The 15,163-nt window shown below is 42.8% G+C and overlaps 1 protein-coding gene across 8 annotated transcripts in view; it reads right to left on the bottom strand.

The window, feature by feature from the left end:
• Positions 1–15,163, bottom strand: part of LOC141425840 (olfactory receptor 52B4-like) — a 67,088-nt gene that overhangs the window by 49,934 nt on the left and 1,991 nt on the right. For 5 of the 8 annotated variants that reach the window (XM_074084438.1, XM_074084449.1, XM_074084461.1 and 2 more), the window contains exons 3-5: positions 10,569–10,733; positions 1,208–1,296; positions 144–360 (exon numbers count right to left, since the gene is read on the bottom strand). The gene's annotated coding sequence lies outside the window, so the exon portion shown is untranslated. Of the gene's footprint in view, positions 1–143; positions 361–923; positions 1,022–1,207; positions 1,297–10,568; positions 10,734–15,163 lie in introns of all 8 variants that reach the window. The other 3 variants (XM_074084432.1, XM_074084447.1, XM_074084458.1) reach the window with 3 other exon arrangements.

Here is a 15,163-nt window from a genome sequence, read left to right as displayed (position 1 = left end):
GAAGCACAAAGCCACTGTGAGGCCACCACCTTATGAGGTGGGTCTTCCTAAGTGATCTACCTCACCAAACCAACCTTTAGTGAGCCATATGCATTCCATCCTCAGTACCATCCTTGGAGGAAAACAGGGAAGAATGTACTCACAGACTATATCTTCCATTGGTCAAACACTTGCCCTGTGGGGTATGAATCATCTGCATGTGCAGGTTTCTGATGTAAAAGTAGTGAGGACGATCCAGCAGCAGCCACAACAGAGAAGGCCCAGGCGTAGAGGCTAAAGGTTTGCAGTACAGGCTGGAGAAGATGTGCTGTCAGGCTGCCCTTGCGTGAAGTTGGTTAGAGCTGTTGGTCATAGCAGCAACTAGAAAAAGATGGGTGAGGCCAAGAGGATCTCAGGGGTATGTAAAGGTATATGATTCAGTGACAATGGTTCTAACTAACACATTCATTAAGTTAAATTTCTTGAACAGCTAGGTAGTAGGGCTTCTAATTCTTACATATTTTATGTTGTATACAGATTAGTTATTACAAAAGTAGTACGTAAATGCATATGTTTTTTTTAATCAGCAACACAGAAATATACACAAAAAAAAACCCAAAAGGCCTCCTTCATTCTTCTCAATCAGTCCCCTCCCCTTCACAATAGAGTCTGCCTCTACCAATGTGGAGGGTGTCCTTCCAGAATCATTTGAGAGTTGGTACACATACATACACACACAGTTTTTGTTTAGTTTTTATTTTAACCTAACAGAGCTTGGTTAAAATGTGAAGTTTGTTTTTCTCTTCAACAAAAGCAATGACATTCAAAAATATTTTGTACTTCATGTCTCTCCTATAGTTTGAAAACTTTTGAGTTTACTGATGCTTTTAAGACTCTTGACAGTACTTTTGGCATCTGGAAGATTTAAATCTGAGGTAACTCACCACATAGAGAATGAACTGAAGCATCTGTGTGAAGCCTCTGGACATCACTTTTGTAGCCCAATACAACTGAAGTGTCTATGACTTTTGTCAAGAGAACCCTTGGGTTTGTTCAAGGAGTAAGAAAACAAACATACATGTACAGAGTTAGGGGATGATGGGAAACTGTGTCTAGAGCAGTCTCACGGAAGAGCCCCCACATGCTCAGGTGACTATATTACCCATTGTTCACCTCACTGCTGGAAAGTAGGACTGCTCAGTCATACTGGCTTCTAAGTCTTCCTTACCCTTCCATGTCCACTGGCTAAGAAATCTCTTCTTTCACTTCCTCTCCTGACAGTGGAAAACAGCACAGGATCAGCTCACTTGGAGGGTCCTAGGGATAAGGTACAAAGTCCTTGCCACATTCAAGAAGTAAGGCTTACATAATACCAGAGAAGGAGATGGGTCTTGCCTACCACCCATGCCTGCCCAGGTTTTATATTTGTCTTTTGTACAATTGTAGACATTTACGACCTATCTTTGGGTACTTATTTTCATTGTAAGATGATTTGAGTATTAAAGTTTAGCTTGAAGGGAGGAAGGAAGGAAGAAAGAAAGAGAAGGAGGGAAGGAGGGGGAGGAGATGGGGAAGGGTGGAAGGAGGAGGAAAGGAGGGTGTCAGGATTGTAGAGATTTTTAACCCGGAAGGGCTCAGGGTAGTAATGAACAAGAAAAGACAATACACATATTGAGAGGGCCAGCAGGCTGATGACCAACTGGCAAAATTTTATTTTTCTCAGCCAGTTTTATACAAAAGAGGAAGAGACTTAAACATCAAAACACTCTGACCTAGTTACAACCTTTCTGTTTTTGCCACCCTGCATTCTTATTGCCAGTGTCCTTGACTAAGTACAAACTTCTTTTTCAGTCAAGGGAAACCGTTCCCACCATGATAGAGACATGGTGTACCTGCAGATTCCAACCTTGTCGGAATGCTGCTAAGCCACAGTGCCCTTGTCAGACTGTGGCTTTTGGTTCCCAACAGAAGCGGTGGGGCGGGGGGAGGAAGAAATGGGAGGGGAGGGGAAGGGAGTGAAGGAAGGCTGACTCTAATGTCCTTATTGCAAGATAAGTGACTTGCCAAGAGACTAGGAGGCCTTCACATCACACCATGACTTAGTGTTTTCTCTGCATCGCTGATGTGCTCTGTTCTTTCTCTCATTCTCATTCTTACTCTCACTCTATTTGGGACTAGTTTTCTCAGGGTTATAGGAAGGGCTTGGCTTCATGGACTTTCATCTCGTCCTTACAGCTCAGAGAAAGGAAAGCTTCAATCTGAACATCCAGGTGGAAATGAATGCATACACTTACATGAAGAAAATAAAATAATAAATATAAGCAAAAAAATAAAATGTTCCCTATCATGTAACTTCTCTGCTTGCCTTACCCACAGTGTTTTATATTTGGATTTGACAGTGCATGAGGGAATGACCTTTATCTTCATAAGTAGGCTCTGGCCCGGGCCTCCAAGGGAGCCAAAGAGAAAGAACGTACTTCTAAGTATATACCACGTGGCTCCATTGCACACATTCATAGATCTTTTCCCCTTTCTCATTCCCTCCTTTTACCCTCCAGATATAGAGAGAGCACACCTAGGTCTATGCAATCAGGAAATAAGCAGGAAAGTAAGGCATGTTTTTTTTCTGTCCCACACTACACTCACTCCAAGTGTCAGGAATGAACCTCCTTTGTAGGTCACTGATAAGAAACAGGAAAAAAAATTCAAATAAAAGTTTGTACAGATAGTGTTGACTATTCCAGAAACAGAATAACAATTCATAATGCTATTTCCATTTTCAATAGAGATAGTAGTTACGTAATCAACAGCAAACATGTAAATAGTGCTTAAATTGAGGAACAAAGAATTTAATTAATTTGCCTAATATCTCACACACACAATGAGTGGTTGACAATCATATATTTTTATTTAGGTCTTCCCATCAAGTTTATATATCAGAATTTTGAATCATTCCAGTAACCACCAGCAGCCTAATAGGTTTTCCCATTTTCACCATTTTGGAAACAGAGTGGCCTTGCTTATCACACTGTGTCTAAAAAGTAAAATACATTTCATCATCTTTCATTAATATACTCACACAACATGCACATATATGGTAGCCCTACTATATCCCAGACACTGGGCCTCTAGCACTGATCTCTTGTAGTGTAGATTTGATCATTCTTGGTACCATCTCTCAAATGACACAAAGCAATGGTTCTCAACCAGAGCAACTTTTCAATGTCTGAAGACATTTTTCTTGTCAAAACTGAAGGTGAGGTTGTATAAGGAAAAAACTACTGTCTCCATTACTCTCATACTATTATAAATACCTCCAACACTTCTTTGAATAAATATATGCTTGTTTTTCCCACAAGATTTGGTTCAGTTCTCCATTGAATACTAATTTGGTATCCTACAACTTATCTCAATTCTAACACTAACTGCCAGGGGTTCCCACACCTCTCTCAAGTTTGATCACTTGCTAGAATGGTTGACAGAAGTCAGAGAGACATTCACTGACATTTAGTAGTTTATTATAAAAGTATACCAGATGAAAGAAAACAGTCAGATGAAAAGGATGCATATATGGCAAGGTTCAGGGGAAGGAGCACAGAGCTTCTGTGCCCTCTTCAGGGAGCTCCCAGCACCTTCACCCACATGTTCACCAACTGGAAGTTCTCTAGCTCTGTCCTTTTAGGTTTTTACAGAACCTTTATTATGTGCACATGATTGGCTAAATCAATGCCCAATGAAAATCAACTCAACCTTTGTTCCCGCCTCCCCACAGGTGAGGGTAGGAGGTTTGAAAGTGCTAATCCTCTGATCGCATGTTTGGTTACCCTGGCAACCAGTCCCCATCCCATCTAGATACTGTCCAGGAGCTCCTGGGCACCAGTCATCATATTAGCATACTAAAGAACACTATCACTTCAGAACCTTGAAGGATTTTAGGAGATATGTGCCAAGAAAGGTGGGGAGGAGTGCCAGAGACTAAATACTAATGGCATCTGGTTGGTAGAAGTCAACCAAGGTTGAGAAACCCTAATGGAAAGGAAGAGGCCCTCTTTCTCTATCCTGTAGATTGACACTGGAATTGGGGGGGATGGACAGCAGAAATGGAAATTAAGAAGTTATTGGCGATGTCCCTAAGGCTTGCCCTACTCACATATAGGCCTTGTCCAGATACTACATACAAGCTGCTGGGCTCACAAGAGATCTGTCTTGACACCCTGTCAAATGTGTTGCCTTCTTCATCCCATCAACAGATTTGTTCTCCCATCAACAGTACACACAGTACTGACATTGCAGGACATTTTTTTGCCTCTACCACTTTCCCCAGATCCAGCTTTTTACCAGAATCTTTGCCCCAAAACTGTCAGTCAGTCACAGAGAAATGGGAGTTGCTATAGAAAACACATGACAGTTGTGGTAAGAACACTCTTAATCCTAAAGCACAGAAAACAATCAGTGGCCAGAATGGTGTGCTGAGTATCTCAGACTAAGATTAGGATGTGGGGCCCTCTGCCTGGGGAGCAGTGAAATAGGACCACAAAGCTCATGCATTTCATGGGAACTAAGGATAATGTGCAAGAACCTTCTCAGAGAAACAGTAAAACCTCAGAACTGAGACATGTTCCCTGTGGTAGCTTTCTTCACATACCAAAGGACTGTCATCCCACTGTTGCCTATTGCAGAGAATCTCTTCTGTGCTCAATGATAACCAATACCTGCCAGACTACTGTGTGATGCCTGGAACACCAGTTTCATAGATTCTCAGGTAGGATGTGGAAAGACCTTGACAATGGGGAGCCTAGGAAAGCCTGTAATTTTTTAGGAAATGTGGACACAGAATATCTCAGTTGTTCTTGGGTCAGTCTCCTTCATATACATCACTCCAGGAGATTCTAGGGCATAGACTTTCATGTTACCTTCTGTGTCATCCTGACTCTGGGAAGTTGGGCTGCTCAAATGGACCTTGTGATACCCAGTAAGTCCCTGTCTCTCACTGGGGCTGAGTCTTCTTCTCCCCCACATCCACACCCACATTATAACAGCTATTTCTATAATTGAGAAATAGGCTGTGGGGTAGACAGAGTCATCATTTTAGGGAGGCAAGGAAACTTTAGAGAAAATATGGCAAGTGAGGTTCCTGTCTGATGTTCTCCTGACATGAGGACTGGGCAACTCAGAGATCACTGGGTGACAGAGACTCTCTCCTCTCTGCTGCTTCTGTGCCAGCCACTGTCCTGTATTCTGTATCCCTCAGCCTTTTCACTACATAAATTGTGCATTTCCCTTGGTACACTTTCTCAGCTTCTTAGCCATTTTCTAGCTAACAGTTTTTTGATTCTCTAGGACTATTTCCCACTATGTTTGATGAAAGTAATGCCCTTGTTTCCTCTTCTCCCTACAGCCAGTTTTTATCACACTTTCCTTGGATGGCATAAACACAGGAACCTCTTCCTGCTTCCTGACTTGTGGACCTCCTGTGAATGGGGCAACAGATGAAGATGAGACTGAAAATGCTCCTCCCAGCTCTCTCACAGAAACGAGTATCTCCAGAACTGGGACCAGTATCTCCAGGCCTCTTCATAAAGCAGCATCACAAATTGCCTGATCCCATCTTCTGCCAAGAGTCCTGAACCAAATATGTTTTATATATGTGTATGTGTAAATGCAATATATATTCAATATATAAATATAAAAATCCCTTTGCAAAATTTGAACAAGGTTTGTAGATTATAGTGTTGTATCTTAATTGCCAACTTTTTTATAATTATATGGTGATTATATGAATGAATGTCCCTGTTTTTTAGGAAATACACAGGAATGTTTTTAAGGGCAACACAGCATTCTGTGTACAACTTGCCCTCAAATTGTTCTGAAAAATCTTATATCTAATAACATATCAGTGTAAATGGAATCCAAGAGAGGAATATATATAAATACTGCACACAGTAGTAATTTTTACAAATTTTCCAGAGCTCTAAAATTTATGAATAAATAAAAATAAAATAAAGTATTTAAAAGCAGGTAAGGCAGAAGGAAAATAAAATGAACCAAGTTCCTGAAATGGTCCAGAAAGGTAATAAAGATAAGGACTGATATTATACTTAGCTAAGTCAAAGAAACATGTGGAAAATTGTAGGATAACCATCAAAGGAATGGAATAGGGTAGTAAACCTTCCAAAGAATAAAAAACTAGCCCAAGAATCTCCTGAAAACTGGACAAGAGGACAGCTTCAGTGCCAGCTTTAAGATGACTGTCAACTATAGCCACTGTCCAGCTTGTGGGGTCATGCTGCAGCCTCTTCATTACCCACCACTCCTGTCCTCAGGACTGACCCAGGCATTTATCCATTTGAATCAGCCTGGGAAGCTGATTCTGATGTAATTCCTGGCCAAGGGTCCAGAACAAAGGAAGAAGGTCTCTAACACAATGGGTAACACTGTCCCATTTCTCCTATTCCCTGGTGTGGCAAGGGGTCAGGGAGGAGCCAACTTCTAGGAGGTGAGGCATCCAAGACAGAGGGGCTGGTAAGGGGGAAGCCTCCTCAGACTCAAACAAGAGCTTGATAAAAGGTGGGTATGGTGGGGTCATGGATGATCAAATGTGACTCTTTAAAAAGAAATGCATTTTCCTCCACATCTCATTTTCCCACTATTGATAGTAACACTTCTATAAACAAGTACCTATGGAAGCCAGGTACCAGTGGCTCACACCTATCATCCTAGCTTCTTGGGAGGCTGAGATCAGGAAGATCACAGTTCAAGGCCAGCCCAGGTAAAAAGTTCAGAGACCCCCACCTCCAAAATAATCAAAGCAAAATGGCCTGGAGGTGTGGCTCAGAGTGGTAGAGGACCTGCTTTATAAGATCAAAGTCCTGAGTTCAAACTCTAGTCACACCAAAAAAAACCAAGATATCTATGGAGCTACTTAGAATCTAAAGACCTTCCTTCTTTGTCCCTAGGACAGCAGTGGTGGGAAGAAGTCCAGACTTTGACTGGAAGTCAAAATTGAAAGGAAAAGTAAAATTATAATCTCAGGTACCAAAACAAACAGGAAGGTTTTGGAACCATGAGAAAGTTCTGGTAAATCTGAAGAACTCCTAGATCAGAGCAACTGGACATATCTGTTTCTCTCACCTAGCAGAAGGTCATGGCAAAGAAGTTGTCCTGCACCTGCTGACCAGGACCATTGCACACGTCTTGGATGTTGGATGTGGTGATAAAGAGATGGGACCAGAGTTAATTCCAATGTTTGTATAAGCAGCAAACCAACTACCCATACAAACCCAAGAACTCTCACACTGTAGATCTGGGATAGGCTTTTCCATTCCTTTCCTTAGGTAATAGTAAGAGCTTTACAAAGACTTTAGATCTTGGAACGGCAGAGTTTGATTATACCCTCTGCATCCATGACAGGGTCTGGCACATAGTTGGATTCAGAGGAATCACCAGCCTCCACCAGGTTTGGGTCTCACCTTCTAGAGAGGCCTGAGATCAGAAACCACCAAGACTCATTCATGGTATTATCCAATTTGGTTCCCAAACCTCCCTGTCATCTTACTAACCTGCCAAACAAGTCTCAAAAGATTTATCTTTTGCTAGAAGGTTTTGGGCCTTAGTATGAATAGAAATACTGTTACATAAACAGAGTGAATTCATCTGCTTTATAATTCCTGCAGTCATGAGGCCTGCCCACTCCAAACCTTCACACACTGGAGCATACACACACATACACACCACAGAGAAGGGGGAGATGGTGGACAGGGAGGTCTGTAGCTGTGGCAGCAGGGGCTGCAACACAAGGACAACTCTGGCAGAAGTAACTCCTTGAGCCTGGGCAAAGACAAACTGAGGTTTCTTCACCATGGAAGAGGCCACTAGGAGTCAGCAAGGCGGGTCTTCAAAGTGACCCAGTGGGAGGTGGATTCTGCCCAAGGAGAGGCACCAAGGGTCTCACTTGGGTTCACCATCTCCAGCAAAGAACTGCATCCTGCCAATCTGTCTTCCTGAGTTGTTGCCCCTCCACTATGCTCAAAATCACCTTCACAAAGTTCCTCTGGACTCCGGAGTCTTCCCTTCAGCCTGACCAATAGCATCTCCTGGGCCACAACCCTCAGCCTCTTGGCAGCTAACCTCAAATCACAATATATGGCTCCCTTTCCTGAACTGGGAACATCAGTTGGTCCAAAAGAAATTCTTCCCAGACCCCTGCTTAAGGGAACATAAAGGAGCCTTCAGTAGAAAAAACAGTGACAAGATGAAAGGTTTTCCCCCAAAAAATGGTTCTACAGTCGTGGGTCACGCCTACCTCAAACCTAGCCCAGACTCTCAAAGTCTACAAAACACTCCATTAGCCCCAGTCCCATCCTAGGGAGGCCTAATGGAAGAGCAGGGCCAAAGCCAAAGGATATGCTAGGGAGCAGGCAAAAGAACCACACTACAAAGCCCTTCACTGGCCTGGGGCCAGGCTGATCAACTGTCAGGAATTGGTGGACCAAGCTGAGGGAGCCTAGATGCTCCCCAAGTTTTCACTGAGTCTTGCTAAAATAGCTTGGTTGGCCAACTGCTTCAACCACCAAGAAATGACTTGTTCACCAGCTCTTGTGAACTTCAGTTTGCCTCCATTTGGGGGAAATAGCACTTCCCAAAATTTGACATTCAAGGTATTATACAGACCTAATCTTCAGAACAGCTGGCTGATTCCAGCCTCACTCCCCATTCCCAAATTTCTCTCTAGGGGGCTCCCATTTGGGTTTTTTTTTGTTTGGTTGGTTGGTTTTTTGGGTTTTTTGTTTGTTTTGGCTTTTTTGTTGTTGTTTTTTGTGGTGCTGAGGATTGAACTCAGGGCCTCATGCATGTGAGGCAAACACTAAACCACTGAGCTATATCCCCAGCTGGGGCTCCCTTTTGTCATGTAGCTTAAGTAAGAATGTTTCCCTGCACCCTGGTGATGCAGGGTCTTCAGACCCATCCCTTTCTCATGGCACCTGTAGTTAACACCAAAACTTGTTTCTCTTATAAGAGAATTTCCTTCCTGGTTTCAAATCAGGCAGCAGCCAGGAGATCATGGGAAACTCCAGATCTCTTGACCTGACTCATCCCCAGTAGAAGAGACCTGCAGCCTTCTGCCTCCTGCTCCAGCCACATGCCTGAGGATGTGTTCTCCCACAAAGGCCTCTCTACCAGCCCAAGTAGACTCAGAACTGCCCATTCTAGGGCCCTGCAGTCTCAAACAGCCCACTTGCTCTTTAAGGGGCTGCTGAGCATCTGATGATATAAAACATAGAAGTATATTATGAACTGTAAAGTCTCTTGCAAACACCAAAGACACTTAAAGGAAAATCCAGGAAGGTGATTGGGAGCTGCACTAGCACAGGAGGCACTATGGAGGCTCCCAGGAGAATAATGCCAGGGATTGTGCCACCCAGGAAGAATTCTGGGGAAACAGGGCCAGTGCCAGGGATAGAAGTAGGCCTGCCTGGCGCAGACACTCCACACACAGTCTGCCTTGCCAAAGAGGGCTCAATGCCAGAAATGGGCCACAGGGAGGAGATTAGCTGTGGCAGGAACTGGCCCAGGGAAGCAGGGACCTCAGCCTGCCAAGTGCTCAGAGGATAGAGGCAAAAATGACTCCCAGCAGGACTCAACTCCCAGAAGTGGCAATGGGGGCTCATGCCAAGTGTGGCAAAGGAAGGAAGGTAAGAAACTGGTAGCCTGCTGTGGCACACTCATGACTTAACATTGGGATGAGGTGCCAGAGACTCAGAGACCTCCCCATGGGCTGAATTTGGCACTTGTGACCCTCTTCACTACAGGTGAGGAAGACTGCAAGCCTGCCAGGTTTTGCCACTCTGGAGAGAAGAGGCCAAGTGCCCAGAATAGAATTCTTCAGCCTTATTCCACCCTCTGTCCAGGGCTGATTGTCAGCTTACAATGATGCACTGCATAGAGACATTTCAATCAATAATAGACCTCATGTACAACAGGGGTCTCATAAGATTACAGTGGAGCTTAAAAATTCCTGTCTCCCAGTGGCATCATAATGTCATAGCCCAGCATTTTATGCAAGTGTACTGATACTGGAGTAAACAACCTGAGCTACCAGTTGTATAAGAGTAAAGCTCATACAATCACATACAGTAAATAATACTTAAGAATCATAATAACTGTTAGTGGTTTATTTACTTACTATACTTTTATCACTTATTTTGTGGTATTGGGGATTAACCCAGAGCCCTGCACATGCCACACAAGTGCTTTCCCCTAAGCTACATCCCCAACCCTTATTTTAGCATGTACTCCTACTTATAAGAAATGGTTTATTATAAGCAGTGTTCAGTGTTATGTGATAGGACCCTCATGTTCACCATGTGTCTAGATGGCATCCTTTCCTCTTGGGCTTGATTTGGTCTCAAATTGTTTTATTCGTCATGGCCTACGAGAAACAGGCTATGCTGCACAAATATTCCATATGACCTAGGCTATCTATCTAAGTTTGTGTAAGTACACTCTGATGTTCATACGAGAATGAAATCACCTAACGTGAATTTCTTAGAATGCATCCCCATCATTAAACAAGGCATCCCTGTACTTACTTAACAGCTGATATAGATCACAGTGGAGGCAGGATTCCCCTCAGCCACCAATGAGAGTAAAGGGGAAGCACCAGCAGGCAACCACAGCCTCAGGGGCCACAAGTACATCTGAAGACTCCAGTGCTATCCCTGAAAGTTCTTCCCACTAGGATCCAAGGTCACAACCTGGTCAAGAGAGTACATACAGAGATGGGTCAGAGTCCAGCAATTACAAGGACTGACAAAGGATGGGTCAACGATAAACCAAGGTGGCTAGGAGCACTCAGGGTACCTGGAACCTTGGCCATTTCCAAACGGTACGTCATATTTCAATATTTTGTGAAGTGTTCATATACATCTGACCCAGTCTAAATAAACAGCCTGCCCTTGCCCATCTAAAGCTCTCCCTGACATTACACCACCTGTCTCTCACATGAGGGGCTCCCAGGATATAGCAGTCAGCTTTCTGTCAGTGTGACAAAAATGCCTAAGACAAGTGAAAGAGGAAAGATTTATTTTGGCTCAGTCTTACAAGTTGCAGTCCCTGGCCAACTGGCTCCATTGCTTTGGGCCTAAGTTGAAGCAGTACCTCCTGGTGGTAGGAACACATGGTGGAACAAAGCAGCTATTTTGTGACTGACAGGAGGCAGAGAGAGTATGAGATGAAAGGACCAGGGACAAGAAATAACCCCAAAGGGCACACCCCTGAGGACCTATTCCTTTCAAGTAGGTCCCACCCACCTCCTAAGTTTCCATTACCTCAGCAGCCCATCAAATTATGAGCCCATCAACGAATTAACCCATTAACCAGATGTCAGATATTGTAACCAACCCACCCATGGCCCAGATTTCACCTCTATAAAGTCTTGAGAGAACCAAGGTTCATCAAGCCATCTTCCTGACAGAAAATCACTATCTCTCCTTCCTGCCCACAGATATTACTTTGTGTTTCTTATGCAAGGCCTTCCTCCTTCAGGCCATGCTGTGAAGCATACTATACAACCTGTACCAAGACTTTCTCTTCTCAGGTACAAATGGCCAGTAAATACATGAAGAAGTGGTCAACTTCCTTGGTTATAAAAGAGATGCAAATCAAAACAACACTTAGATTTCATCTCACTCCAGTTAGAATAGCCAGAATCAAGGGTAATAACATAATTCTGGCAAGGATGAGGCAAAACAGGAACCCTTAGGTGCTGTTTGTGGGAATGCAAATTAGTAAAATCACTATGGAAAGCAGTATGGAGATTCCTCAAAAAGTTAAAAACAAAAAGAAAAAAAAAAGTTAAAGACAGAACTGCCATATGATTCAGTGATACCATTCCTGGGCATCTACCCAAAGGAACATAAGACAGGATACAATAGAGATACCTGTACACCAATGTTTATCACACAGCCCTATTCACAATAGCCAAGTTTTAGAAACAACCTAGGTGCCCTACAAATGATAAATGGGTCAAGAAAATGTGGTATGTAACACAATGGAGTATTACTCAGCCATAAAGAATAATGACATGTGGTTTGAAGGTAAATGGATGCAATTGGAGGACATGATGTTAAGTGAAGCCAGGCTCAGAAACACAAAGGCCACATGTTTTCTCTCATACATGGAAGGTAGATCCAAAAGATAACATATACACAAAAACAAGCATGATCATATACAAACTAATATATACAACATGTTGTAATAGTGGAACTACTCTATGGAACTCAGGGAAAGAGGGAAAGGAAAAGAGAATATAGAGCATCAGCAATATCATAAAACAAGATGTGAAGGTAGAGGATAGAAGGAATGTATTGAAAGCTGTTGAAAAATGGGGGGATGGGAGGTAAAGGGGTAAGGGAGAGTAATGAAAGAGGTTAAATGGACCAAAGAAATATACCCACAGTGCACTTACATTGAGATATCCCCTTGAACATCAACTTAAATATTAATAACAAAAGCCAGGACTGCATAATAGGTATGGGGAGGTTCTAGCAGGAGGGGGGGCATAAATGAAGGAGATTAAGGTGACAGTATATTATTGATGAACTTCATATACCTATATGAAACAGAACTAAGAAACCTCCTACAATTGCTTTAAGTAGGGCAGGGAAAGAGTTAACAGAGAGAGACAAAGGGGGCAATGTAACTTATGTACAATATAAATCTAATGGGAATTGCCACTATGAATCCCCCCATGTACAATAAATTTATCCTAATGAAGTTTATTTAAAAGACTTCCTCTTCCTGCCATACGTCATACTAAGCCTGGTTGTGGAAGGAGGGCATTCAAGAATTGAAAGTTCTCACAGAATAGAGGACCCAGATATGAATCCACACATCTATACCCACCTCATTTTTGACAAAGGTGCCAAAAAACATACAATGGAGAAAAGACAGCCTCTTCAACAAATGTTGCTGGGAAAAGTGGTTAACCGTCCGCAAGAAACTGAAACTAGATCCATGTCTATCATCCTGTACTAGTATCAACTCAAAATGGATCAAGGACCTAAATATCAGACCTGAAACTCTGAAGTTACTACAGAAAGGAGCAGGAAACACTCTGGAACTAATAGGTATAGGCAAAGACGTCTTCAATAGAACCCCAGGATATACCCAAAAGACTGTGACACAGGCTACTCCAGAGGCACCTACACACCCAGGTTTATTGCGGCACTATTCACAATAGCCAAGTTATGGAAACAGCCAAGATGCCCCACCACTGACGAATGGATTAAGAAAATGTGGTATCTACACACAATGGAATTTTATGCAGCCATGAAGAAGAACGAAATGTTATCATTCACTGGTAAATGGATGGAACTGGAGAACATCATTCTGAGTGAGGTTAGCCTGGCCCAGAAGACCAAAATCGTATGTTCTCCCTCATATGTGGACATTAGATCAAGGGCAAACACAACAATGGGATTGGACTTTGAGCACATGATAAAAGCGAGAGCACACAAGGGAGGGGTGAGGATAGGTAAGACACCTAAAAAACTAGCTAGCATTTGTTGCCCTTAACGCAGAGAAACTAAAGCAGATACCTTAAAAGCAACTGAGGCCAATAGGAAAAGGGGACCAGGAACTAGAGAAAAGGTTAGATCAAAAAGAATTAACCTAGAAGGTAACACCCACGCACAGGAAATCAATGTGAGTCAACTCCCTGTATAGCTATCCTTATCTCAACCAGCAAAAACCCTTGTTCCTTCCTATTATTGCTTATACTCTCTCTACAACAAAATTAGAAATAAGGGCAAAATAGTTTCTGCTGGGTATTGAGGGGGTGGGGGGGAGAGGGAGGGGGTGGAGTGGGTGGTAAGGGAGGGGGTGGGGGCAGGGGGGAGAAATGAACCAAGCCTTGTATGCACATATGAATAATAAAATAAAAAAATAGAACCCCAGCAGCCCAGAAACTAAGAGAAAGGATGGACAAATGGGACTTCATAAAATTAAAAAGCTTCCATACAACAAAAGAAATGGTCTCTAAACTGAAGAGACCACCCATAGAGTGGGAGAAAATCTTTGCCAGCTATACATCAGACAAGGGACTAATAACCAGAATATATAGAGAATTTAAGAAACTAAACTCTCCTAAACTCAATGAACCAAATAAAAATTCAAATGGCAAAAAAAGCACATGAAAAAATGCTCACCATCTCTGGCCATAAAGGAAATGCAAATCAAAACCACAGTAAGATTACACCTCACCCCTGTTAGAATAGCCATCATCAAAACACCACCAACAACATGCATTGGTGAGGACGTGGGGGAAAAGGAACCCTCATACACTGCCTGTGAAGCTAATGCAACCACTCTGGAAAAAAATTTGGAGGCTTCTTAAAAATCTAAACATAGACCTGCCATATGATCCAGCAATCCCATTCCTGGGGATATACCCAAAGGAAAGCAACACAGGTTACTCCAGAGGCACCTGCACACCCATGTTTATTGCAGTGCTATTCACAATAGCCAAGTTATGGAAACAACAAAGATGTCCCACTACTGATGAATGGATCAAGAAAATGTGGTACTTGTACACAATGGAATTTTACTCAGCCATGAAAAAGAATGAAATCTTATCATTTGCAGGTAAATGGATGGAACTAGAGAACATCATTCTGAGCGAGGTCAGCCAGGCTCAGAAGACCAAAATCGTATGTTCTCCCTCATGTGCAGACTTTAGATCTAGGGCAAATGCAGCAATGTGGTTGGACTTGGATCACATGACAAGGGGAGAGCACATACAGGAGCTATGGGAATATGTAGCAAACCCAAAACATGAAAGCATTTGATGTCCCCACTCCAGAGGAACTAATACAGAAATCTTAAAACAACAGAGGTTATCATGAGAAGGGGATCAGTAACCAGTGCAAAGATCAGTTAGAGATGAATTAACATGGGTCATAACACATGTGTACACAAAAGCAATGCTAGGAATATTTCTGTATAGCTATCCTCAACTAGCAAAAATGTTTTATCTTCCTTATTATGCTTATGTCTTTTCTTCAACAAAATTAGTGATAAGGGCAGAACAGGACCTGCCTGGAACTGAGTGGGGAAGAAGGGAAGGGAGGGGGGGGGCGTGGGGAAGAAATGACCCAAACAATGTATGCACATGTGAAAAAATGAA

This window comes from Castor canadensis, chromosome 1, assembly GCF_047511655.1.
Source record: "Castor canadensis chromosome 1, mCasCan1.hap1v2, whole genome shotgun sequence".
Taxonomy (NCBI): domain Eukaryota; kingdom Metazoa; phylum Chordata; class Mammalia; order Rodentia; family Castoridae; genus Castor; species Castor canadensis.
The sequence above is the reverse complement of the archived record's forward strand: the minus strand, read 5'-3'. Positions and strand labels throughout refer to the sequence as shown.